This window comes from Dermacentor variabilis, unplaced genomic scaffold (assembly GCF_050947875.1).
Source record: "Dermacentor variabilis isolate Ectoservices unplaced genomic scaffold, ASM5094787v1 scaffold_13, whole genome shotgun sequence".
NCBI classification, from domain to species: Eukaryota; Metazoa; Arthropoda; class Arachnida; order Ixodida; family Ixodidae; genus Dermacentor; species Dermacentor variabilis.
This window is the reverse complement of record NW_027460291.1, coordinates 18,453,375-18,476,259: the sequence shown is the minus strand read 5'-3', so window position 1 is coordinate 18,476,259 and position 22,885 is coordinate 18,453,375. Positions and strand designations below refer to the sequence as shown.

The 22,885-nt window shown below is 46.3% G+C and overlaps 1 long non-coding RNA gene and 10 other non-coding genes across 12 annotated transcripts; all 11 read right to left on the bottom strand.

Moving 5' to 3' along the window:
* Nucleotides 1-67: 67 nt before the first annotated feature.
* LOC142566890 (5S ribosomal RNA) lies at nucleotides 68-186 on the bottom strand. Its single transcript, XR_012825169.1, has one exon. It is a non-coding gene; the product is annotated as a 5S ribosomal RNA (ribosomal RNA).
* A 560-nt stretch (nucleotides 187-746) lies between these two features.
* LOC142566876 (5S ribosomal RNA) lies at nucleotides 747-865 on the bottom strand. Its single transcript, XR_012825155.1, has one exon. It is a non-coding gene; the product is annotated as a 5S ribosomal RNA (ribosomal RNA).
* A 552-nt stretch (nucleotides 866-1,417) lies between these two features.
* Nucleotides 1,418-1,536, bottom strand: LOC142566875 (5S ribosomal RNA). Its single transcript, XR_012825154.1, has one exon. It is a non-coding gene; the product is annotated as a 5S ribosomal RNA (ribosomal RNA).
* Nucleotides 1,537-2,088: 552 nt separating this feature from the next.
* On the bottom strand, nucleotides 2,089-2,207 carry LOC142566874 (5S ribosomal RNA). Its single transcript, XR_012825153.1, has one exon. It is a non-coding gene; the product is annotated as a 5S ribosomal RNA (ribosomal RNA).
* Nucleotides 2,208-2,766: 559 nt separating this feature from the next.
* Nucleotides 2,767-2,885, bottom strand: LOC142566917 (5S ribosomal RNA). Its single transcript, XR_012825174.1, has one exon. It is a non-coding gene; the product is annotated as a 5S ribosomal RNA (ribosomal RNA).
* A 564-nt stretch (nucleotides 2,886-3,449) lies between these two features.
* On the bottom strand, nucleotides 3,450-3,568 carry LOC142566906 (5S ribosomal RNA). Its single transcript, XR_012825172.1, has one exon. It is a non-coding gene; the product is annotated as a 5S ribosomal RNA (ribosomal RNA).
* Nucleotides 3,569-4,121: 553 nt separating this feature from the next.
* Nucleotides 4,122-4,240, bottom strand: LOC142566895 (5S ribosomal RNA). The gene has a single exon (XR_012825171.1). It is a non-coding gene; the product is annotated as a 5S ribosomal RNA (ribosomal RNA).
* Nucleotides 4,241-4,804: 564 nt separating this feature from the next.
* Nucleotides 4,805-4,923, bottom strand: LOC142566889 (5S ribosomal RNA). The gene has a single exon (XR_012825168.1). It is a non-coding gene; the product is annotated as a 5S ribosomal RNA (ribosomal RNA).
* A 560-nt stretch (nucleotides 4,924-5,483) lies between these two features.
* Nucleotides 5,484-5,602, bottom strand: LOC142566884 (5S ribosomal RNA). Its single transcript, XR_012825163.1, has one exon. It is a non-coding gene; the product is annotated as a 5S ribosomal RNA (ribosomal RNA).
* Nucleotides 5,603-6,156: 554 nt separating this feature from the next.
* On the bottom strand, nucleotides 6,157-6,275 carry LOC142566868 (5S ribosomal RNA). The gene has a single exon (XR_012825149.1). It is a non-coding gene; the product is annotated as a 5S ribosomal RNA (ribosomal RNA).
* An 8,257-nt stretch (nucleotides 6,276-14,532) lies between these two features.
* On the bottom strand, nucleotides 14,533-17,334 carry LOC142566849 (uncharacterized). 2 transcript variants are annotated; one of them, XR_012825146.1, is made up of 3 exons: nucleotides 17,272-17,334; nucleotides 15,206-17,140; nucleotides 14,533-15,137 (listed from the first exon to the last, which is right to left on the bottom strand). It is a non-coding gene; the product is annotated as an uncharacterized LOC142566849 (long non-coding RNA). The 2 variants fall into 2 exon arrangements; XR_012825147.1 differs by lacking the exon at nucleotides 17,272-17,334 and having other exon boundaries at nucleotides 15,206-16,118; nucleotides 16,891-17,212.
* Between the last annotated feature and the right edge of the window lie 5,551 nt (nucleotides 17,335-22,885).

The following is a 22,885-nucleotide window of genomic DNA, read 5'->3' as shown; positions in this document are numbered from 1 at the left end:
AAAATAATAATAATAATAATAATAATAACAAAAAAGAAGTGCAGGCAAAAAAAATTGAAAAGAAAGGTGCCATCAGCACTCGGTGTTCCCAGGTGGTCTCCCTCCCAAGTACTGACCGAGCCCAATGCTACTTAGCTTCGGGGATCGGACGAGAACCGGCGTATTCAGCATGGTATGGCCGATGGCGAGAAACGAAGGTTTCCGATGCTGCCTGTATCTAAAAGGGAGCATCGGCTCTCTACAGCTACAATGAATAGTCTTTACGGGTTACGGAAACGTCTCATTACGTGGTTTCAATTTGTTGATCTGCGCTAGAAAAGAGAAAATTGCGTGTGCGAGTTGTGCAGAGGAGAGTGGACGTAACACGTTGTGTGTGCTCTTCTGCGGCTTGCACATGTGGCTTGGAATGTGCTGCCGTCTATGTGATGTTATCAACCTGCATGCGTGTAATAGCGATGCAGTTAGCAGTTTATGCGAATAATTTTCGCGATTAGTGACACTTCTTGTCGCCATATTACTCCGCGTAATATCATGCCACGTCCTTCATGTCGTTTTGAATTTGTGCCCGCGAAGCTCACATCGATGTTGACGCACGAGAGGCTGCGGATGATGAGTGTTTATATTTCGCCAACGCGTCCACTCACCACTGCTTTACGCCTACATTCAAAACATGCCAACTAAAATAATAATAATAATAATAATAATAACAAAAAAGAAGTGCAGGCAAAAAAAATTGAAAAGAAAGGTGCCATCAGCACTCGGTGTTCCCAGGTGGTCTCCCTCCCAAGTACTGACCGAGCCCAATGCTGCTTAGCTTCGGGGATCGGACGAGAACCGGCGTATTCAGCATGGTATGGCCGATGGCGAGAAACGAAGGTTTCCGATGCTGCCTGTATCTAAAAGGGAGCATCGGCTCTCTACAGCTACAATGAATAGTCTTTACGGGTTACGGAAACGTCTCATTACGTGGTTTCAATTTGTTGATCTGCGCTAGAAAAGAAAAAATTGCGTGTGCGAGTTGTGCAGAGGAGAGTGGACGTAACACGTTGTGTGTGCTTTTCTGCGGCTTGCACATGTGGCTTGGAATGTGCTGCCGTCTATGTGATGTTATCAACCTGCATGCGTGTAATAGCGATGCAGTTAGCAGTTTATGCGAAAATTTTCGCGATTAGTGACACTTCTTGTCGCCATATTACTCCGCGTAATATCATGCCACGTCCTTCATGTCGTTTTGAATTTGTGCCCGCGAAGCTCACATCGATGTTGACGCACGAGAGGCTGCGGATGAAGAGTGTTTATATTTCGCCAACGCGTCCACTCACCACAGCTTTACGCCTACATTCAAAACATGCCAACTAAAATAATAATAATAATAACAAAAAAGAAGTGCAGGCAAAAAAAAAATTGAAAAGAAAGGTGCCATCAGCACTCGGTGTTCCCAGGTGGTCTCCCTCCCAAGTACTGACCGAGCCCAATGCTGCTTAGCTTCGGGGATCGGACGAGAACCGGCGTATTCAGCATGGTATGGCCGATGGCGAGAAACGAAGGTTTCCGATGCTGCCTGTATCTAAAAGGGAGCATCGGCTCTCTACAGCTACAATGAATAGTCTTTACGGGTTACGGAAACGTCTCATTACGTGGTTTCAATTTGTTGATCTGCGCTAGAAAAGAAAAAATTGCGTGTGCGAGTTGTGCAGAGGAGAGTGGACGTAACACGTTGTGTGTGCTTTTCTGCGGCTTGCACATGTGGCTTGGAATGTGCTGCCGTCTATGTGATGTTATCAACCTGCATGCGTGTAATAGCGATGCAGTTAGCAGTTTATGCGAAAATTTTCGCGATTAGTGACACTTCTTGTCGCCATATTACTCCGCGTAATATCATGCCACGTCCTTCATGTCGTTTTGAATTTGTGCCCGCGAAGCTCACATCGATGTTGACGCACGAGAGGCTGCGGATGAAGAGTGTTTATATTTCGCCAACGCGTCCACTCACCACAGCTTTACGCCTACATTCAAAACATGCCAACTAAAATAATAATAATAATAACAAAAAAGAAGTGCAGGCAAAAAAAAAATTGAAAAGAAAGGTGCCATCAGCACTCGGTGTTCCCAGGTGGTCTCCCTCCCAAGTACTGACCGAGCCCAATGCTGCTTAGCTTCGGGGATCGGACGAGAACCGGCGTATTCAGCATGGTATGGCCGATGGCGAGAAACGAAGGTTTCCGATGCTGCCTGTATCTAAAAGGGAGCATCGGCTCTCTACAGCTACAATGAATAGTCTTTACGGGTTACGGAGACGTCTCATTACGTGGTTTCAATTTGTTGATCTGCGCTAGAAAAGAAAAAATTGCGTGTGCGAGTTGTGCAGAGGAGAGTGGACGTAACACGTTGTGTGTGCTTTTCTGCGGCTTGCACATGTGGCTTGGAATGTGCTGCCGTCTATGTGATGTTATCAACCTGCATGCGTGTAATAGCGATGCAGTTAGCAGTTTATGCGAAAATTTTCGCGATTAGTGACACTTCTTGTCGCCATATTACTCCGCGTAATATCATGCCACGTCCTTCATGTCGTTTTGAATTTGTGCCCGCGAAGCTCACATCGATGTTGACGCACGAGAGGCTGCGGATGATGAGTGTTTATATTTCGCCAACGCGTCCACTCACCACTGCTTTACGCCTACATTCAAAACATGCCAACTAAAATAATAATAATAATAATAATAATAACAAAAAAGAAGTGCAGGCAAAAAAAATTGAAAAGAAAGGTGCCATCAGCACTCGGTGTTCCCAGGTGGTCTCCCTCCCAAGTACTGACCGAGCCCAATGCTGCTTAGCTTCGGGGATCGGACGAGAACCGGCGTATTCAGCATGGTATGGCCGATGGCGAGAAACGAAGGTTTCCGATGCTGCCTGTATCTAAAAGGGAGCATCGGCTCTCTACAGCTACAATGAATAGTCTTTACGGGTTACGGAAACGTCTCACTACGTGGTTTCAATTTGTTGATCTGCGCTAGAAAAGAGAAAATTGCGTGTGCGAGTTGTGCAGAGGAGAGTGGACGTAACACGTTGTGTGTGCTCTTCTGCGGCTTGCACATGTGGCTTGGAATGTGCTGCCGTCTATGTGATCGATGTTATCAACCTGCATGCGTGTAATAGCGATGCAGTTAGCAGTTTATGCGAATAATTTTCGCGATTAGTGACACTTCTTGTCGCCATATTACTCCGCGTAATATCATGCCACGTCCTTCATGTCGTTTTGAATTTGTGCCCGCGAAGCTCACATCGATGTTGACGCACGAGAGGCTGCGGATGATGAGTGTTTATATTTCGCCAACGCGTCCACTCACCACTGCTTTACGCCTACATTCAAAACATGCCAACTAAAATAATAATAATAATAATAATAATAACAAAAAAGAAGTGCAGGCAAAAAAAATTGAAAAGAAAGGTGCCATCAGCACTCGGTGTTCCCAGGTGGTCTCCCTCCCAAGTACTGACCGAGCCCAATGCTGCTTAGCTTCGGGGATCGGACGAGAACCGGCGTATTCAGCATGGTATGGCCGATGGCGAGAAACGAAGGTTTCCGATGCTGCCTGTATCTAAAAGGGAGCATCGGCTCCCTACAGCTACAATGAATAGTCTTTACGGGTTACGGAAACGTCTCATTACGTGGTTTCAATTTGTTGATCTGCGCTAGAAAAGAAAAAATTGCGTGTGCGAGTTGTGCAGAGGAGAGTGGACGTAACACGTTGTGTGTGCTTTTCTGCGGCTTGCACATGTGGCTTGGAATGTGCTGCCGTCTATGTGATGTTATCAACCTGCATGCGTGTAATAGCGATGCAGTTAGCAGTTTATGCGAAAATTTTCGCGATTAGTGACACTTCTTGTCGCCATATTACTCCGCGTAATATCATGCCACGTCCTTCATGTCGTTTTGAATTTGTGCCCGCGAAGCTCACATCGATGTTGACGCACGAGAGGCTGCGGATGATGAGTGTTTATATTTCGCCAACGCGTCCACTCACCACTGCTTTACGCCTACATTCAAAACATGCCAACTAAAATAATAATAATAATAATAACAAAAAAGAAGTGCAGGCAAAAAAAATTGAAAAGAAAGGTGCCATCAGCACTCGGTGTTCCCAGGTGGTCTCCCTCCCAAGTACTGACCGAGCCCAATGCTGCTTAGCTTCGGGGATCGGACGAGAACCGGCGTATTCAGCATGGTATGGCCGATGGCGAGAAACGAAGGTTTCCGATGCTGCCTGTATCTAAAAGGGAGCATCGGCTCTCTACAGCTACAATGAATAGTCTTTACGGGTTACGGAAACGTCTCACTACGTGGTTTCAATTTGTTGATCTGCGCTAGAAAAGAGAAAATTGCGTGTGCGAGTTGTGCAGAGGAGAGTGGACGTAACACGTTGTGTGTGCTCTTCTGCGGCTTGCACATGTGGCTTGGAATGTGCTGCCGTCTATGTGATCGATGTTATCAACCTGCATGCGTGTAATAGCGATGCAGTTAGCAGTTTATGCGAATAATTTTCGCGATTAGTGACACTTCTTGTCGCCATATTACTCCGCGTAATATCATGCCACGTCCTTCATGTCGTTTTGAATTTGTGCCCGCGAAGCTCACATCGATGTTGACGCACGAGAGGCTGCGGATGATGAGTGTTTATATTTCGCCAACGCGTCCACTCACCACTGCTTTACGCCTACATTCAAAACATGCCAACTAAAATAATAATAATAATAATAATAATAACAAAAAAGAAGTGCAGGCAAAAAAAATTGAAAAGAAAGGTGCCATCAGCACTCGGTGTTCCCAGGTGGTCTCCCTCCCAAGTACTGACCGAGCCCAATGCTACTTAGCTTCGGGGATCGGACGAGAACCGGCGTATTCAGCATGGTATGGCCGATGGCGAGAAACGAAGGTTTCCGATGCTGCCTGTATCTAAAAGGGAGCATCGGCTCTCTACAGCTACAATGAATAGTCTTTACGGGTTACGGAAACGTCTCATTACGTGGTTTCAATTTGTTGATCTGCGCTAGAAAAGAGAAAATTGCGTGTGCGAGTTGTGCAGAGGAGAGTGGACGTAACACGTTGTGTGTGCTCTTCTGCGGCTTGCACATGTGGCTTGGAATGTGCTGCCGTCTATGTGATGTTATCAACCTGCATGCGTGTAATAGCGATGCAGTTAGCAGTTTATGCGAATAATTTTCGCGATTAGTGACACTTCTTGTCGCCATATTACTCCGCGTAATATCATGCCACGTCCTTCATGTCGTTTTGAATTTGTGCCCGCGAAGCTCACATCGATGTTGACGCACGAGAGGCTGCGGATGATGAGTGTTTATATTTCGCCAACGCGTCCACTCACCACTGCTTTACGCCTACATTCAAAACATGCCAACTAAAATAATAATAATAATAATAATAATAACAAAAAAGAAGTGCAGGCAAAAAAAATTAAAAAGAAAGGTGCCATCAGCACTCGGTGTTCCCAGGTGGTCTCCCTCCCAAGTACTGACCGAGCCCAATGCTGCTTAGCTTCGGGGATCGGACGAGAACCGGCGTATTCAGCATGGTATGGCCGATGGCGAGAAACGAAGGTTTCCGATGCTGCCTGTATCTAAAAGGGAGCATCGGCTCTCTACAGCTACAATGAATAGTCTTTACGGGTTACGGAAACGTCTCATTACGTGGTTTCAATTTGTTGATCTGCGCTAGAAAAGAGAAAATTGCGTGTGCGAGTTGTGCAGAGGAGAGTGGACGTAACACGTTGTGTGTGCTTTTCTGCGGCTTGCACATGTGGCTTGGAATGTGCTGCCGTCTATGTGATGTTATCAACCTGCATGCGTGTAATAGCGATGCAGTTAGCAGTTTATGCGAATAATTTTCGCGATTAGTGACACTTCTTGTCGCCATATTACTCCGCGTAACATCATGCCACGTCCTTCATGTCGTTTTGAATTTGTGCCCGCGAAGCTCACATCGATGTTGACGCACGAGAGGCTGCGGATGATGAGTGTTTATATTTCGCCAACGCGTCCACTCACCACTGCTTTACGCCTACATTCAAAACATGCCAACTAAAATAATAATAATAATAATAACAAAAAAGAAGTGCAGGCAAAAAAAATTAAAAAGAAAGGTGCCATCAGCACTCGGTGTTCCCAGGTGGTCTCCCTCCCAAGTACTGACCGAGCCCAATGCTGCTTAGCTTCGGGGATCGGACGAGAACCGGCGTATTCAGCATGGTATGGCCGATGGCGAGAAACGAAGGTTTCCGATGCTGCCTGTATCTAAAAGGGAGCATCGGCTCTCTACAGCTACAATGAATAGTCTTTACGGGTTACGGAAACGTCTCATTACGTACTGGAATCTTAGAGTCGAGGTTTAAATGAATATCATGAATAAATAAAGCTAACTGCGTTTCGCATGAGTGATCTTTCCTGAAGCCATGTTGATTAGGGTGAAAGAACTTCACTGAAGTTAGGAAGTTAGCAACATGAGAGTAAATGACATGTTCCATGATTTTAGAGCATACGCTGGTGAGTGAAATGGGGCGGTAGTTACCTGGGGAAGACCGATCGCCTTTCTTGAAGACTGGAATGACCTTCCCTGTTTTCCAGTCTCTTGGAACAATGCCTGTGTCAAGTGATTGCTGAAAGATGATACAGAGGATCGAACTACAGACATACTTTGTATTTTTTAACATTTTGGCATTAATGCCATCGGTTCCACAGGATGATGAGCACTTCAGGTCATCTATATATTACCTTAATGATGCCTTCCGGCCTAAAATTAATACCTTCCATTGGTGTAAAATGGAAAATTGTAAATCTGGTAATTCATTGGCAGGTTCTTTTGTAAACATTGAACAAAATGCAAGGTTCAAGGCATCACGAACATTTGAGTCAGAAATGGGTGAGCCAGAATTATCACATAGAGAAATAGAGCTATTAGTTTCGGGTTTTATGGTTTTCCAAAAACGTCGCGGGTTAGAGTGCAACATATTTGGGACGGTAGTGGAAAAGAAATTACGTTTTGTGTGTGCTTTTAACGAGTTATATTCTTTAGTAGCTTTGTTATATTTTTCCCAGGCAGGAGAAGAACCTGAGCATTTGGCTACACGAAATAATCGTGTTTTCTTATTGTTTAAGCGCTTTAAAGTAGTGTTGAACCAGGGGGAACGCGCTCTTTCATTTATCGTGATAGTTGGAATGTAAAGACCCATTAAACGCAGCATTTCTGTTTTGAAAAGTGCCCAGTTACTCTCATTCGACCGCTGCTGATATGTAAGGGCAAGTTTCTCATGAAAGATAGAAAGTTCACGATTAATGCTTGGATAATCAGCTTTATCATATAGTGTTAGTACTTTCTTTGATATTTTACTTTTGAGTATATTGCAAGGAAACGTGGCATGAATGACGGTGTGATCGCTAAGACCACTGACGTACGTAAGAGGAGGCATCTTATCGGGGTGCGAGGCTAAGACGAGATCTAGGATATTTGATGAGTGTTGAGTTATTCGCGTAGGTTTAGTAACAAGCTGCGGTAGACCGAACAGCAAGAAAATGTTTATAAATTCGCTAGCCATGTTTGTTTGTGTTAGACATGACGCAACGTTACTCCAATCTATAGTTGGAAAGTTGGAGTCCCCGAGTAACAATATGGGTGTGTTAGGATAAGCCGTGGTTAGTTCAAACAATGCATCGTGAAAAAACGAAAGAAAGGAGCTATCAGTGCAGGGTGGACGATAGCAGCAGCCGATGAGCGTGCGCGGTGAAGTGGCGTGGCAGCACGTCCAAATCATTTCTAGAGGCGTTCTTATATTTACAAAAGAGCACTTAAGTTGGCGACGAGTAGCAATAGCCACACCGCCGCCACGGCTTCCATCGCACCTGTCTTTGCGAAAAATATCAAATTCTGGTAGATCTGGAAGAATTTCGCAATCAAGTATTGTGGAATTTAACCATGTTTCCGTTAGTGCAACAATGTTACTGGATGACGAGGAAATGAGGCTGCATAACGAATCCCGTTTGGGTATCAGGCTGCGGATGTTAGTGTAGAGCAACGATAGATTGTGCTTAACACGCTGTGTCGGCCTCAGTGGCTTTTGCACTTGTTGCTAGGATTGACGTTCGACGACCTACTGTTTAGCGTGATCGTAAACGTAGGTTTTTCGGCCACAGATAAGTTTGTCGTAACGGAGCTTGAATGAAGATTGCTGCGCTTTTCCAAATTCGATGAGACGTCTCCTGGCCAGACGAGTTTCTGGGGAGAAGTCTTCGCTAATGCCGTATTCGGCGCCCTTCAGCTTACCGCTTGAGAAAAGGATGCCTTCTTTATCTTTAAAGTGGGCGAATTTTACTATTATTGGCCTCCGTTTTCCCTCCTGAAAAGTGCCGAGTCTGTGGGCACGTTCTATATCACGACTTTGAATAGTTACGCCCAGGTTTTTGTGGCAGTGTTCAATTATTGATTCCTCAGAATCACGCCACGACTCATTTCGCGCATCTCTGACACCGGAAAAAACCAGGTTACATCTTCGGGATCTGTTTTCGATCTCATTAATGCGGTCAGTCAGCACAGTTACCTGAGCAGCGCTGCTATTAGCGACGCTTTCTATGTTATTTACTTGGGACTTTATATTCGAAAGTGACAACAGGTCGGATTCAATCTTGGTCAACCGTGTGCCGAGTTTGCTGAATGTTTTCTCATGACCAGCAAGGGTTGACCTAATTGAATTTAGCTGCTCAAGCATGGCCGACTGTCCGATTTGCAATGCCTTCAGAACATCAAGCATATCAGCAGGGAGTACAGTTCGATCATTTCTAGGTCCAGGATTAGTTTCAATATCTCCTGCCAACAAAAGTAATTTCAATAGCATGCGAGCACAGTCAAATACTATACAAAGAGAGCGCCGTGGGCCTGGCAGCACGAGTAATGTTCTGTAACCAGTGCGTTTAGCGAAAAGGCAACAGCAATTTGTTACCTGCGTAGCGAAGAAGTGAAGTCGGTTAGGATGGCCCATCACTGACGGGCCGCCAAGCCCACTGAGCGTGGCGATGGTTTGTCTAGGCTTTGTATCGGGGATCCGAGGGAAGATGGCGCTGTCAATCGAAGATAGTGTGCCAGGAAGCCAGGAGGTCAGCCGATGACACCGCAGCGACAGAAGCGGCGTAATCTGTGATGCGCAGTCCGATGTTCCGTAGAGGTAAGTCCGGCGCAGCTCGCCATGGCAATGCGGGGCGTCCTCATCGGCAGGCAGTGGAATCCAGGCAGGCTGTTCAGAGTACGGTGTTAGCTTCAGAATCCAGGACAGCACCAAGAACTGCGCAGCGAAGAAGTGAAGTCGGTTAGGATGGCCCATCACTGACGTGCCGCCAAGCCCATTGAGCCGCTGTTGACTTTGCTCGATTATCTGCTCAAAACCTTCAATCTCTATGTTCAGTGCATCAATGTACTGCCTCGTAACTTCTGTTAGGCTTTCTTCCTGCGAAATACTTTCTAGTTTCTGCCTAGCTTCTTCCTGTTTTTTGCCTAAAGTCATCCTGTTCTTGCCTAATTGCTTCCTGTTCCCGTTTCTTACTTAGAATTCGTTTGCCCATTTGTTCTATGAATTTCAAATCATTCTCACTTTCGAGAATCGTCTTACGAATTTCTGTTTCCGTCAAGTTACGAGAGCTGCGACAACACTACGAGAGCTGACCACAACAGGTCAGCTCTCGTCAGACACATTAGGACCATGGTCGCTACTTTAAGCTTTGGCTCTGCTGTAACAAAATACTTGCTGCGATACCCACGTAAATCAGAATACAAGTAAAAGATCCCAGCGAATCAAATCCAAAAACATAGAGAAATTGAAGCCTGGTAAGTCCTACAGCCAAAACCAAACGCTTACTCACTGAAGCAGCACCATACCACCAGTCCTCCGCCGTACCCAGTCAGTTGCAAGAGTTGGTCAATCTCACGTCGCCTCCAACTTGATCAGGATACCGGTCGGTCACCATGTGCCGACGTCCGTCAGCTGCCGTTGCTGTCTCCGAGTCGTAGGCCGATCTAGGAGCCGTAGGCCGATCCCACCGCTGCCACCAGTTGTAAGAGTTGTCGGACGATCCCACCGCTGTCAACCAAATGTAGGAGTCGTCGGACGATCTCGCCGCTGCTACAATTTGAAGGAGTTGAAGGTCGTAGAGAGGAACTCGGTGAACAGGATTTATTTACATTATTTATATCTTAGACAAGACATATATCGACAGTCTAGCGTGACTCTCATATGGAGCCCGCAAGACTAACATACAGCAAACAGCTTACGAGCACACCGCTCACGAGTACATCTCGAGCACGACAACGAGCACTCAGCTCACTAGTACATCTCGAGCACAACAACGAGCACACAACGAGTACTCCCTGCAGCCGACAATCGCTGCTTATAAGCTCTCTGCTCGACGTCATAGTTCGACGTCATTCAAGATGACCCGCCCTTTTGGAGAATGAGGGCTGTCGTACACGTGCTGCACACACACACAGGCGTAAAGGTCCGGAGCCGACGTCAGAGGGGATTTGTAGAACTCCTTCACTCGCAACGGCGACGAGGCTAGAGGTTGGCGGCGGCATTCCAAGATGAGGTCACCATCGCTGGCGTAACTGGCTGGCAAACTTGCACTGCAGCTGGCCGTTCTTAACATCGGGAGCGGACTCGGGCGAGTGTCTCAGTGCGCGTTTTCCGAAGATCGCAGACCCGGCGCCGTAGCAGAAATCTTCCTCGCGTTTGTGCTTGCTGCATACTCGAGTTGTAGCCGATGACTGTTTGCGGGTTTTATGTTTCGCGAGCCAAGCTTTGCGCAGCTTGACCTCCGGCTACGTGTGAATAAGGCTGACACCGGGCTCCGTTGCGTACGTCCGGCATTGCGGCACCGAGCAGTAGCCTATCATGTTGCGCGCCTTCAAAGGCAGCCACTGCCTATTGTAGTGCTTTCAAGCGTTCTAAAGGAGACACTCGAAGCGGGAAAATCTCGCCACTAAATGAGGACCGCAGCGTACGAGTAAATTTAAACTTTTGTTTTCAGCTCGCTTCGGCGCTCCCGAAGCAGCCGACGCGGCCGCTATGTCCACGTGATCCCTCCTAGCACGTCACGCCGACGGTGGCGCCAGCTTTTCCAGTGGTGGAGCTCGAGGCCAATAGTTAAACGAAAACGGACTGTCCGTGAGTCGTAATGCTAGAAGCAGAAGGAATTCGGCGACGTCGATCCGGAGAGACCTAGCTCAGCCTCGAAAAAGTCACCGTCCTCACTTCTGTATCGTGGGCTGCCATGAACAAGAAGGCCTGAATCCCAACATCAGATTCTACCGTTTTCATTGAAGGCCTCACGAAGCGGTGCGTCAGGCGCGCTGGATAGCCGCAGTTCGTCGCGCTGGGTAAGCGAAACTCCGCGCCATATTGACTGCTTCGCCTGTCTTGAAGCTTGCTTGATTATCTGCGTGCTAAAATTCGGTCTTTTGCACCTACAGTCCAGACGGAAGACCGACATAGGAGCAGGCATGACTGGTGATTCACGATTCGAGACCCGGCCACAGCGACAATTAACAATTGGAATGGTGCGAAGTGGTGAAGTAACAGGTGTGCAAATGACCACAAATAGTCGGGCTGATTCGGTGACAGTTCACTACCCCATGCACTACGAGCAACACAGGTTAGAGAGTTAAATGTCTTCATGCTTGACCTCAAGCCAGCACGTTGAGGCAGCGCAGCAAGGTAGTATTGATTGCAGCACATCGATGTTCGAGCGCTGTCATTAAAAGCTACATCAAGCGAGCAGCGCACGAGGTCGCGCTGCAGCGCGATTCGCACGTACGTCACTGCGAGATCATATGCACTGCATCAGTTATTTATCAGTTGCTAAAGGGACAGATGGCCGCGCTACTACAGTGCAGGCATAACTGCTTGTCTGGCGGCATGCAGTCAACAAAGATTGCAGGAGGCCCGCCGTTTCACGGCATGTCGAAAGACCGCTGCTGTCGCGGCGCGTACGATCGTGCGCTCGAGCAGTTCCGTACGCATGTCTGTTTATCACTGCTGTGAATTCATTTATAGCAAGCATTTTCCTCGCGTTTGTGCGCCTGAATCTAGCAGCGTGAAGCCTTACCTGAAGTTCAACTTCGTACGCGACTCGCTTCACTTGCGATTGACACCGCACTAAAACTTCGCGGCTTATTTCTTGAACGGCGTACACGTATTCGGCGTTGCATAATTTATTCCTTTTACGCAGCGTGCCACCCCTGAAAAAATCGGCGCCCGGTATTCGCTGCAGGCCGTGGTACAACAAAACCGAAAGTGGTGGGTCCATATTGTAAACGTGCTTTCCGAAGCAGACGACCTAAGGCCCCTCCATACACGTTTCCGCCGACCACGTTAAAACCTGCCCTCCTCCTCACGCTCCTCTCCCAGTCGCCCCCTTAGCTTCCGGTGTCAAGCGGAACTTCCGTAGCTGCAGCTTCCTGTTCCGAGTGAAAGTGACGCTATGTTTTTTAGCGTTGTTTACTTTCGCGTTTATGGAGAGGCTTTAATTTCACCAGCTGCGCTTTAAACTGTGAATGCGATTCCATCCAAGAACCACCGCCTATTGTAATCAGCGATGTGATCGTGTTCGCTGCTTCGCGTCAACCTTCGACGGGTTGTGCCACCAGAGACAACGTACAGTGGAATGTACTGCCTGGGCGCTTGGAGACCACTGCCGTTGTTCGTGCATTTGGAAGACAGCGACCTCGAACTACTACTTCAGCGGAATACAACAGCTTGTCGCCTTTGTATTCTCATGGTGACTGCCACAGCTCTTCTAAGCACGCGCGGAGGGCTCACCATCGGCAGTCAAAGCGGAAATTCCTGCAGCGCAACACCAGGAAGCGGAAGCGCCGGAACCGGAAATGCCGGAACCGGATTTGGTGTGAGGGAAAAAGGCGGCGCACAACAAAGGTTGTCGCTACTTAATAGCGTCCTCGATCACCCGCACCGGTGCGCACCCGGGCGAATTGGTGCGCACTTTCATCCTCGATCAACCGCACCGGTGCGCACCGACCATCCTCGATCACCGGAAGCGCACCCTGTTGGAGCGGTTTTCTGTTGCCCCGTCTCGCACCGAGAAAATCGGCGGTGCGCCGGGGTGCAATCCCAGCAAGCACTGCGGGACGCGCCACGCGCGCGCGCACTGCCGACTGCAGAATCGCGGACGCTCTGGCCCGATAGCTGCGGTTGCAACGGACATAGAGTTACTATACTGACTCTAGAGGACAAGCTACCCATAGGGCCCATGCATTGAAATCGGGAACCGCAAGAGCGCCGCCATGTTGCTACGCGCCGAGGTTGCCAGCTCCTGAGACGCTTGCTAGACTTGGTGACAGTAGTGAGTTTTAATCCGGCAACAGTAGCAGCGTAGCAGCATGGTGTCTCGCTTGTACTGTCGTGATGTGTGCGTGCAGCCGTGTGTTTGGGCTTTATGAGTTGGTTCTTTATTCTATGTTGCGGGACGGTGCGGGTGTGGTCCATGTTGGCCGTACAGGAGGCAGTTATGCAACCGAGGGATGATCCTGTTGAAGTTTCCGGTGGTATGCGGTTTTCAGCGGTCACGCCTGTTGCAGGAGTGTCACTCGACGAGGTTACGAGCTCGAAGCTGTGGTCAGATTCCTCGTTGGCGTTCCGTAATTCTCTTCGCACGGGCGCGGTATGTTGCAAAAGCCGCTTTCGCGATCTATCGTCGCGACGATAGATCGGGCTTTTTTATGATTATAAGCACTGATCCAGTTGGGGTAGGGCACATGTAACCTACAAACGGAAGTCTCAGGAGAGCACCTGAGATTATAATAAAGCAGGCGGCGCAGGAACTCCAGGGCACCCAAGGGACAGTGGGGAGATCAAAGCTCGAAGCAGAACGGTACGTAGGTTGGGGCCGCCGAGGCAGGTGTGTGCCAGGGAGTGTTCGCACGGACAGCTCCCCTGGCACGCGCAGCAGAGCCTCGCAAGGTCGAGATACCTTAAAGGCACCTGCGCCCATCATCTTTCTTTTGCCTCGGTGCAGTGTGCACGATTAAAGAGAATAATATGGAGGGCATCCGGTACAGTCGCGAATGCGTCATGACAAATGTAGCTCGCGTCGCCTGGCGTGTGCAGTAATATCAGAGTTGGTTGTGTGAACTTTATGCATAATACGCTTTGTTACGGTACCTTAACGCAATGGGTCTAGAGGACGGTGTTGGTACATTTTTTCGTACCGCCCTAATCCTATACCCCCTACTACAAACACACACACACACACCCCCCTCTTTTTATGTATACATACAATTCCTTGCCATGACGGATCCATAGCCTCCTTTATTTTTGAAAAATAGAGGAGGCTATGGACCAATTGACCAGTTCAAGTTGTCAACTTGTCAGTAACTGTCATAGGAATCACTGTATTAAACACAATTCCACGATTGGATTGTTTGCTTTCATTTTTTGTTGTAACACTGAGGACTACATAGAACTTTATTTTGTATATGTGAGAGAAGTATGTGGATATCACGAGCTTAAGCCAATGTGCGATACACAGACAAAGCAGCTGCTACAACATGAACTGCATTGAGGGCCACACAACACATACGTAATTAAAGGTGCAAAATATAGGGGGAAGCTTCAAAATACGCTCTGTAGCACTGCAAAGTGTAACATATATTGTATGTGTACAATAAATGTTCAAAAATACAATGCATCAATGTCCCATTTGCCTTCAAGTTTATTATCAAGTTCAAGTTTACTGAAGTTTATTATGAGCATATGTACAACAGGAATCTACTGACACACCCGCAGTCAAGGTGGCTGTTCGAGGTGTGCTGGCTGCCTCAGTGTAAGAAAAAGAAATTGGGTGAATGTCGACACCAGTGCCACTGCTTCTTGCCTCTGACCTGCACGTGCCTCCACGGCATCTTTGTGCACAGGTGTGCTGGCGTGGCGAAGGAGTCATCCAAGAGAAAGGGTATCGTTTACATGGAGAAGTGGCTGTTCACGTTGCCTGCCGCTTTCCCTCAAATGTTTCCTTGGCGACTAGGGTGACACACCCGCAGTCAAGGTGGCTGTTCGAGGTGTGCTGGCTGCCTAAACGAAAGAAAAAGAAAGAAATTAGATGAATGTCGATACCAGTGCTATTGCTTCTTGCCTCTTACCTGCATTTGCCTCCACGGCCTCTTGGCTTGCGGAGTCTGTATGAGGGAGCTGCTGTGACTAGGCGTAGGCATTGTCTAAGCAAAAAGAAAAGGCCATTCAAATGGGAAATTATTGAAATCAATGCAGTTATGTCTGCTTCTTGCACTCTTCTTGCCCAAAAATTTTCAAACATAGTGTCCAGTACACACCAGCACTTTAACTGCTTCTGCTTTTTACCTGCAGGTGTTGCTGTGAGATCCTTAGTATGGCTGCGTGCAGCATTGTAACACTTGGTGGAGGCATTTGAAGTGGTAGCCGAAAATATAAAGAATCATCCTTGTCTGCACGAATGCTTTCAATTTCTAAATGCAGTGGTAACTATCACTATTAGTGCAAGGCCCCCCACAACTATGCGGCAAGTGCCATAGCTCGAAACTGAATTTTTCCTTTAGTGTTTCACAAGACGTCTGATATGTCCACATTAGATGTGATGTGTTTGTTTTTATTTATCCCACTGTGGAGAGAGCATCATTAAATAGTTTTTTTTATTTTTGCTTGTCTTGTTTTTTGGTTTATTTCTGAATTTATCAAGCACCAGTCTCATGATGCTAAAATGACTTATGTAATGGCAATCAGCTTTTGTTTTGCAGAAAAACAACGCATTTCCTGACCCATTGTTTGACATCCCCTCACTCGCATAATTTTGCAGAGTATTCTACCTATATTGACTTACTTGACCTCCACTAAAGAGTCTTGCATTTTCAAATATGACTCTTTCCTTAAAATCATTCGACAACTTCTCATAATTTCTGTACCTTGGGCTTCGATACTCTGCATTCACCATTTTTGCTTGTTTCTGACTAAAAATGTCTTCTTTAATTTAGAGCTTAAATTTTACCTTTGGAACACACGGAAGGGCTTGCCATTGCATATCTGCATAAAAGGGAAACATGTTTCATTAAACATTTGCAAAATCCAATTGAAGATTGATGAATGCAGCTTGCAGTGTGATATGACTGAATGAGCCATAAAAGTAACTCATCTCACTTGGTAAATTAAAGCACATATTAGCGTGATGTGCAAGATACGTTACACTAACGTGGTGGGTTCTCTTGCTTATACAGCAAAATAATCGGTGCGCGAGAAAAAAATTATCTTTGCATACCCCTTGTACACACTGATTTAAGGAGAATGAGCTGGAGCTGTCCACATGATCTACTTATTTATCTGCGAGTATGGTCAACAAAAATGTGTCCCAGCTGCTTAGTGGTACTCGGGATTATGTCAGTATTGCATATGTGCCTGTTGTCTAAAATAATTGAATTTTGAAAATGCTCGCAGGGATCTGATGTGCATATCTTCAGTTTATGGATACATGTAAAAGACTCAGCATCAAGTGCAAGTGAACGTTCCCGCAGGCCCGGAGTCAATCATGCAAATAGATTCGCTGCACAAATTTGTGACCAGAAAAGATATTCCATATGAAATGGCATGCAAGGAAGTGTTGAAAATATTGCACAGTTAATAAAACGCCTACGCTATTAATATGTGGGTTGATGCACTCGTTATGCAAAACGGAGGTGAGGCGTGCAGACAGGACACAAGAGTAGAGTATTTACAAGCAAACAACACGAGCGCCGCCCACTTCTCTACTCTTGTGTCCTGTCTGCACGCCTCACCTCTGTTTTGCATAATGAATCCTTACCAAGTAGCTGAGCTTTCTGCCGTTCTAAGTCTCGATGCACTCGATTTCGTCCGCATTAGGCACTCGCCTCTTGATTACTTCGTGGCACAGAAATACTCGGCATCAGGCTGTTTGTCTGCTGTGGCCTTTGTAGAAGCATGATTGTTCAAAGTGCAACAATTAAACAGATTCTTTGAGTTGCTTGCGGCTTCGCCAGTACAATTCCGGTGCGCTGGTCCGCCTGTCCAGCAATTTCCTACTGAAGGGAAACCTGCAAATAAAAACACCGCTCCGCATGCAGAAAAATGCTCTACTCTGACGCTTCTCAAACGATTGTGATGCACCACAAGAGCTGCCTACTCGCGTGATATTTTCAACAAGGAGATACATTCGTTTACTTACATGTGAAGGTATATGCCAGAGCACTTCGGGGCTTCGGTGGCACATAAGGCACGAGTGTGCCATAGCATCCGATGTCGACGCACGATCGCATGTCAAACGTAAACTGTACGAAACTACTACGCATCCAAAAAACAGATTCGAAACCGAAATTCGCGTCATCCTTTATTGCAAGAATGCGTACATCGTGATTTACATAAGTCGCGGACATAGCGATCGCTTTCTGTAAACTTAATATTAACGTACCACCTTCATAAAGCCATCAGGCAGTTTTTATATGAGAAAGCATAAGGTGACCTGTAGTTGCTTTCAGCTCTTTCAATAGTAATTGCGCTGGCCACATTGACCAGTAGCAACAGGGCGGCGCCCTAGAGGTTCCCACTTTTCCGGCCCAGCTTTTCCTCTAGAGTTGTTCTACTAACTCTATGGTAACGGAGTTCACGGAGTTAGCTCCGTCAACTCCGCGTGCGTCTATTTGTCGTACAAAAATCCCTCACGTGACCTGATCCTAGGTGCCTAGGGACAGCATCGTTTAGGGATTTTTAAGAAGGCGCGATGCTGGCGCCGAGCGACGCCGTGGCGTGGTCGTCCTCGGCGTGATCGTTCTCTGGACCGCGCGTTGTTCAACATTGCTCATGTGATTGTACGTGCGTTGCTTGTGTGTTGGTTGTAGGTTCTGCGTTACTTGGCGGAAAGCCGCGAGTAGTGGTGGTGCGGCAGTGCGGCTTTCGCCTCGGTGAGCTCTGGCAGCAGAGAATCTGCGTTGTGTGACCCGTGCTTGCTTGACAATTGAAATGTCGAAGTGGCCTAGCGCATCGGCAGCGAAGTTCTGCGAACCGCGATGTGGCGTCGCCGTGTCCGACTTTGCTTAACGGACATCGAGGGATGTGCTGCTCGCTACAAGTCATGTAAATGCGACTGCGTCGACCGCCCACTGTTCAGTGCTGAATGTGTGTTAGGTGTGCTGTGCTTGAAACGAGTGGTTCAGGCGTGCAGCGGGGGGTGGTGGAGCAGAGTGGCTTAGGGTCTCCATTTGCACGTTCACAGATATGTGCTCCCGTTTTGGTCTCATTAGCGGCTGTCGCGGGATTGTGGTGTGCTCCTTGCCTAGTATGAAGTTTACGATGCTAACACACAGCATGTTTACGTTTTTCCGTGCTATATGTCATTTGCATGACGACCGAGTTGAAAACAAGGCATATGTATCTGTTGTTTTCATTTGTGTGTTGTAAATTACTACCTATTGTGGAAGTTCTGGAAGTCTTATTACGCAAGGAGTACGAACGTAAACATATAAACATATTTCTGTGTGTGTGAAATTATGAATTACCCAGAATAGCCTTTACGACTGATAAGTGGGCTACACAGCCTGTGTGAATCAGCTACCTTTTGTTGCGATGCTCTTCCATGTGGTAGACTGATGCATGGTGCGCGTTTATTTCTGTAGTGTTGTAAAAACCATTTGTTTATTCACTCAATACAAATGTACTGCTTCTTCGCCGCAGTGCATTTTAGTTACGCGGTAAAGGATACTAAAAGTGGGAGGGGGCCGCTATCACCCAGCATAGTATGTCCACTCAGGCGACCAGAGAGGCGACGGTTGCGCGAGTGTATAATCATAGGGTATAATTAAAGAACTCTTTTTATGTCCAGTGACAGTGGCCCCTTTCCACTTTTAGTATGCTTCAACGTAGTACATTGCTTAGGCTTCACCGCAGAACATAGGTGTATTGCAAAAAAGTTAATCTTAAAAAGCTCAATTATGCAACGTTTCTTTCGTAGCTTGCTACACCGCAATACAGAGGTGGAAATAAGCATTGTGCAGTAAAGCATACTAATAGTGGAAAGGGCACATAGGTTTGCTCATTATTTTCAATTGTGATATAATTTGCAAGTGTCTCAGTGCTCTTGGTAAGCTTAATTGACAATTCTTTGTACATTACAAATTCATATTGCAGGGAAGCTTACTAAGGCACATTCGTCATTTTGTAACGCATTATTCACCTTCAATGCAGGAGCACAATGCGGATTCATGCCTATGCTTCTGGCTGGACTGCACATGCTCTTTGAGAATTGATTCGTTTTTCATAAGTGCACTGGTACTTTACTCTAAACTGGAGGGCTGAAGTTTATACGGAAGCACAATATTTATTAAGGGGACAAGATGTTGCCAAGATGGTTGCAGCACAGCTTTTTTTTCTTCCAGGCACCTTTTCTATTAGAAGCTTCCATTGCAGTGTTTCGAGCCTCTTTGAGCCAGCATATAGTGTATATAAAAATCGGACACCGATTGGGAACATCACCTATGCTCTCTGCAATAAGCTGTGCACAGGATAAGTTCATGCCTATATATAGAAAAAAATGTAGCATGACCAGACAAAATAAAAGGGGGTGGGCTGCAGCAATACTAGGTGTTAAATGGTGCCTTATCCTTTCCCTTCAGTTTTCTGTTTTGTGCTTTCTATTATGGATCCTCCACAGTAACCACACGAGTGCTGAACTTGAGCTTGTTGGTTTCAGATCTGATGGTTGTTACTAACAGAACAGTGTGATACACGAACAAGGGCTTGGAGGCATCCGGTCACCTTGCTTGTCTCATGGTGTCGCTTTGTGAGCACCATGGGCCTCCAGACCAACTCGGAAGAAAGGATTCTTGCAATCGCTTCTGAACTGTATTGCCACCAAACCAACAGTGCTCTCAATGACAACTTTTGGACAGTAGAATGCTTGCACCCAGCAAAGTCTAAGAAGGAAGCATTCAGGATGTGCCAAGTGGGCCTTTTGAAGCTGGCCACATTGCTGAAGGGGCTTTGCCTATCCGCCCTCTTTATGGATGCACAAGGATGATTTCTTCTTTCAGAAGGATTGTTTCAGAGGTGTCACATGGCAACAGTGTTGGGTGTTTAGTAGCAGATAAGCTTGCCTTTGCCCACTGTCAATAATCTGTTTTTTCTCCAGTGCCCCTGTGAAGTGCCTACTTTTTGGACACAATGTGCTCTCCATGCATGCATGCACTTTTAGCTTGTAAAGATGTCTATTACCCCTTGCCTCAAGCCGGTCCTTGCTGTTGTCAACCAAGAAGGCAGTGGGGAGTATGGCGATGCATACTTACAAAGCACTGCTGATACCAGTGAAACCAGATTAGTGGAGCTGCCGTTTTTTTTTGTCCACTCCATCTTCATCAGTTACAATGAGCAGTTCTTTGTCCAAACAGAAGGCATATGTAGTTGGTCATGCATAGCCTGCGCACTAAGATTTGTTGGCGTGTTACAAGAGGCGTGCCTGAGAACCTTAGCAGTGTCTATACGCAAAAACCTTCTGATGTGTTGATGACTTCCTTCTCTTTATCACAGTTTGCCTGGTGAAGCCAGCAACTTGGTCAATTAGATGTTCAACAGGCTTCCCACTAGTTTTCCCAGCGTCTCCTTTACCAGTGCGCTGCTCATAGATATCTGTTTTCTAGACCTTGCACTGCACTTCAACCATGGCCACACCTGCTGAACCTATAGTATGCGATCAGAAAAGCGCTATACATCACGTTGCTCCAAACTCATGACAAGCTAGAAGGCCTTGAGGAACACCTTCATTAATTTCCTCATTTTCATTTACTCAATTCATCATTACAAATTTCATCATACTGTAGGAAGCTTCGCATGACAAGTGCAACAATTAAGATCTGCTGGTTTTTCAGTGCTATTCCTGTCCAGCTTGCTGAAAGCTATCCTGAGTGTTTCAAAAGCAAAACTGCTGCCGGACAAGAAGTGCATAAAGCAAGGGTAGCTATAACCATATATGTCACACAAAATGAAGAAGGCCACTGAGTGTACAGGCGGTTTAATTCATATCCAACAAGCTTGGTTCTCTCTTTGCAAGTGAGTAAACCCAACTTGCCCCAAAGGCATGGCCTGTGACAAACTATGTGCCAGATGCTGTGTCCCCTGCAAAGCTGAAGATGTGTACAAGATCCTGACACCCGCAGTGGCTTCTACACTGGGCAAACAGGCTACTATAAGAACGACTGCCTCAACTAATATGCTAATAACATGAAAACGGGCAGAAATTTGGCTATTCATTGGGCCCAACTGCAGGTGCAAGCCACTCTTCCGCCAGATGCGTGTTCACAGGAACTGGAGCTATACAAATGCAGATAAAAACAATGATTTTTTAAAGTAGTAGAGTTGAACTATACTCTGCACAAACAGTGCTACTTGCAGTACTGGTAACTTATAGCTACAATTCATGGCTGCCCCACCATGCAAAGGCACTATTCTTGAATTAACTTCTATTTATGGTGGCCATATATTGCAAGTACATATCATCCACATTGTGTGCAATATGATTAAATGATGTCAACTTTGATGGCCATTCCTAATCTGAGATACAACAAAAGAACTAATATAGGCAACAAATTAATTCAAAAAGACAACCAGTGCACAGGATAAGTGACAGACTTCCTTTTATTGAACAAAAGTCACATGTGTGTCACATGTCAACAGCAGTGGGTAGCAAGCTTGGTTGACAGAGGCAAAACTTAGCGAAATGCTACACTCATACTCAAATGTAAAACGGCCTACGACACAAAAAACTGAATGTACTGTATTGTACTGAATGAAAGGGCAAGGCTCCATCCAAGAACACACTATGGCACCACATAATCGACATGGTGTAAAAGATGTTAACATGCCCTCTCCATAAAAAAAAAGAAACACTTAAAACATGCTTTAAAAGGCAATGTGCAGAGTCTGAAAGCAAGGAAAAACAACCCAAAAAAAGGTTTCGCTAAGTCTTTCAATGATTAAAATTGTCAAACTGTCTTGTCACTTCTTAATGAATCTGCACAGCGGAAAAGGATGAAAAGAAAGCCCAATAGCAGGGCCACAGAAAATGTCACCAAATAAATAAACCTTGCTTACCAAGGATACGGGTTTAGTTGTCTGACTCTGCACAATAATTGTGTATGAGCTTTTCTTGTTTAGAACGGTTTAGCAGATAGCGGAAAAAATGGACATGAGAGCACCAGGTGCATGCATAGTCGATGCACAAAGAGCCACTGTTTTCTTACTTTTTTTCTCTACTACTATTCACGAATATGTAAGTGCCTTAATAGCACTGCTAAAATCCTACTGCAAAACACAAGATTGGGCAAGTTGTGGCATAACGAAAATTGGAGTTCCACTCATACTGTGAAAGTGATGCAATAAATGGTGAAATATGCGCAGGAAGCTTGCTTCATTCGGTGTTTGTTGAAGTGAGCACTTGCCAGTGCAAGTCAGTAATCTCATTTAAAGAAGTAAAATAAGTGGGAGTTGTGCCTCCCAGTGTTGAAGTGGAAAGACTAGTTTTCTTCCTCCTCTTTCACATCCAGACTTGGTCTCTGCTCTCCAGAAACACAACCCTTCAGCTTCTTACTGCTGAATTAATTTGGTTTTCTCAAAGCTATATTTGAGCTACCTATTGCTAGGTCTCGCGCTCTGCCCCATCAACCAGCCCCATCCAGTAAATCTGAGAAGCCAAGCACTAGAAGATTAATAAAGCAGATGTACCCAATCACTGTCGTTACATGTAAGAAGAAAAATTAACATAGTACTGCCTTCACAAGTGGGGAAAGTGATGAGTA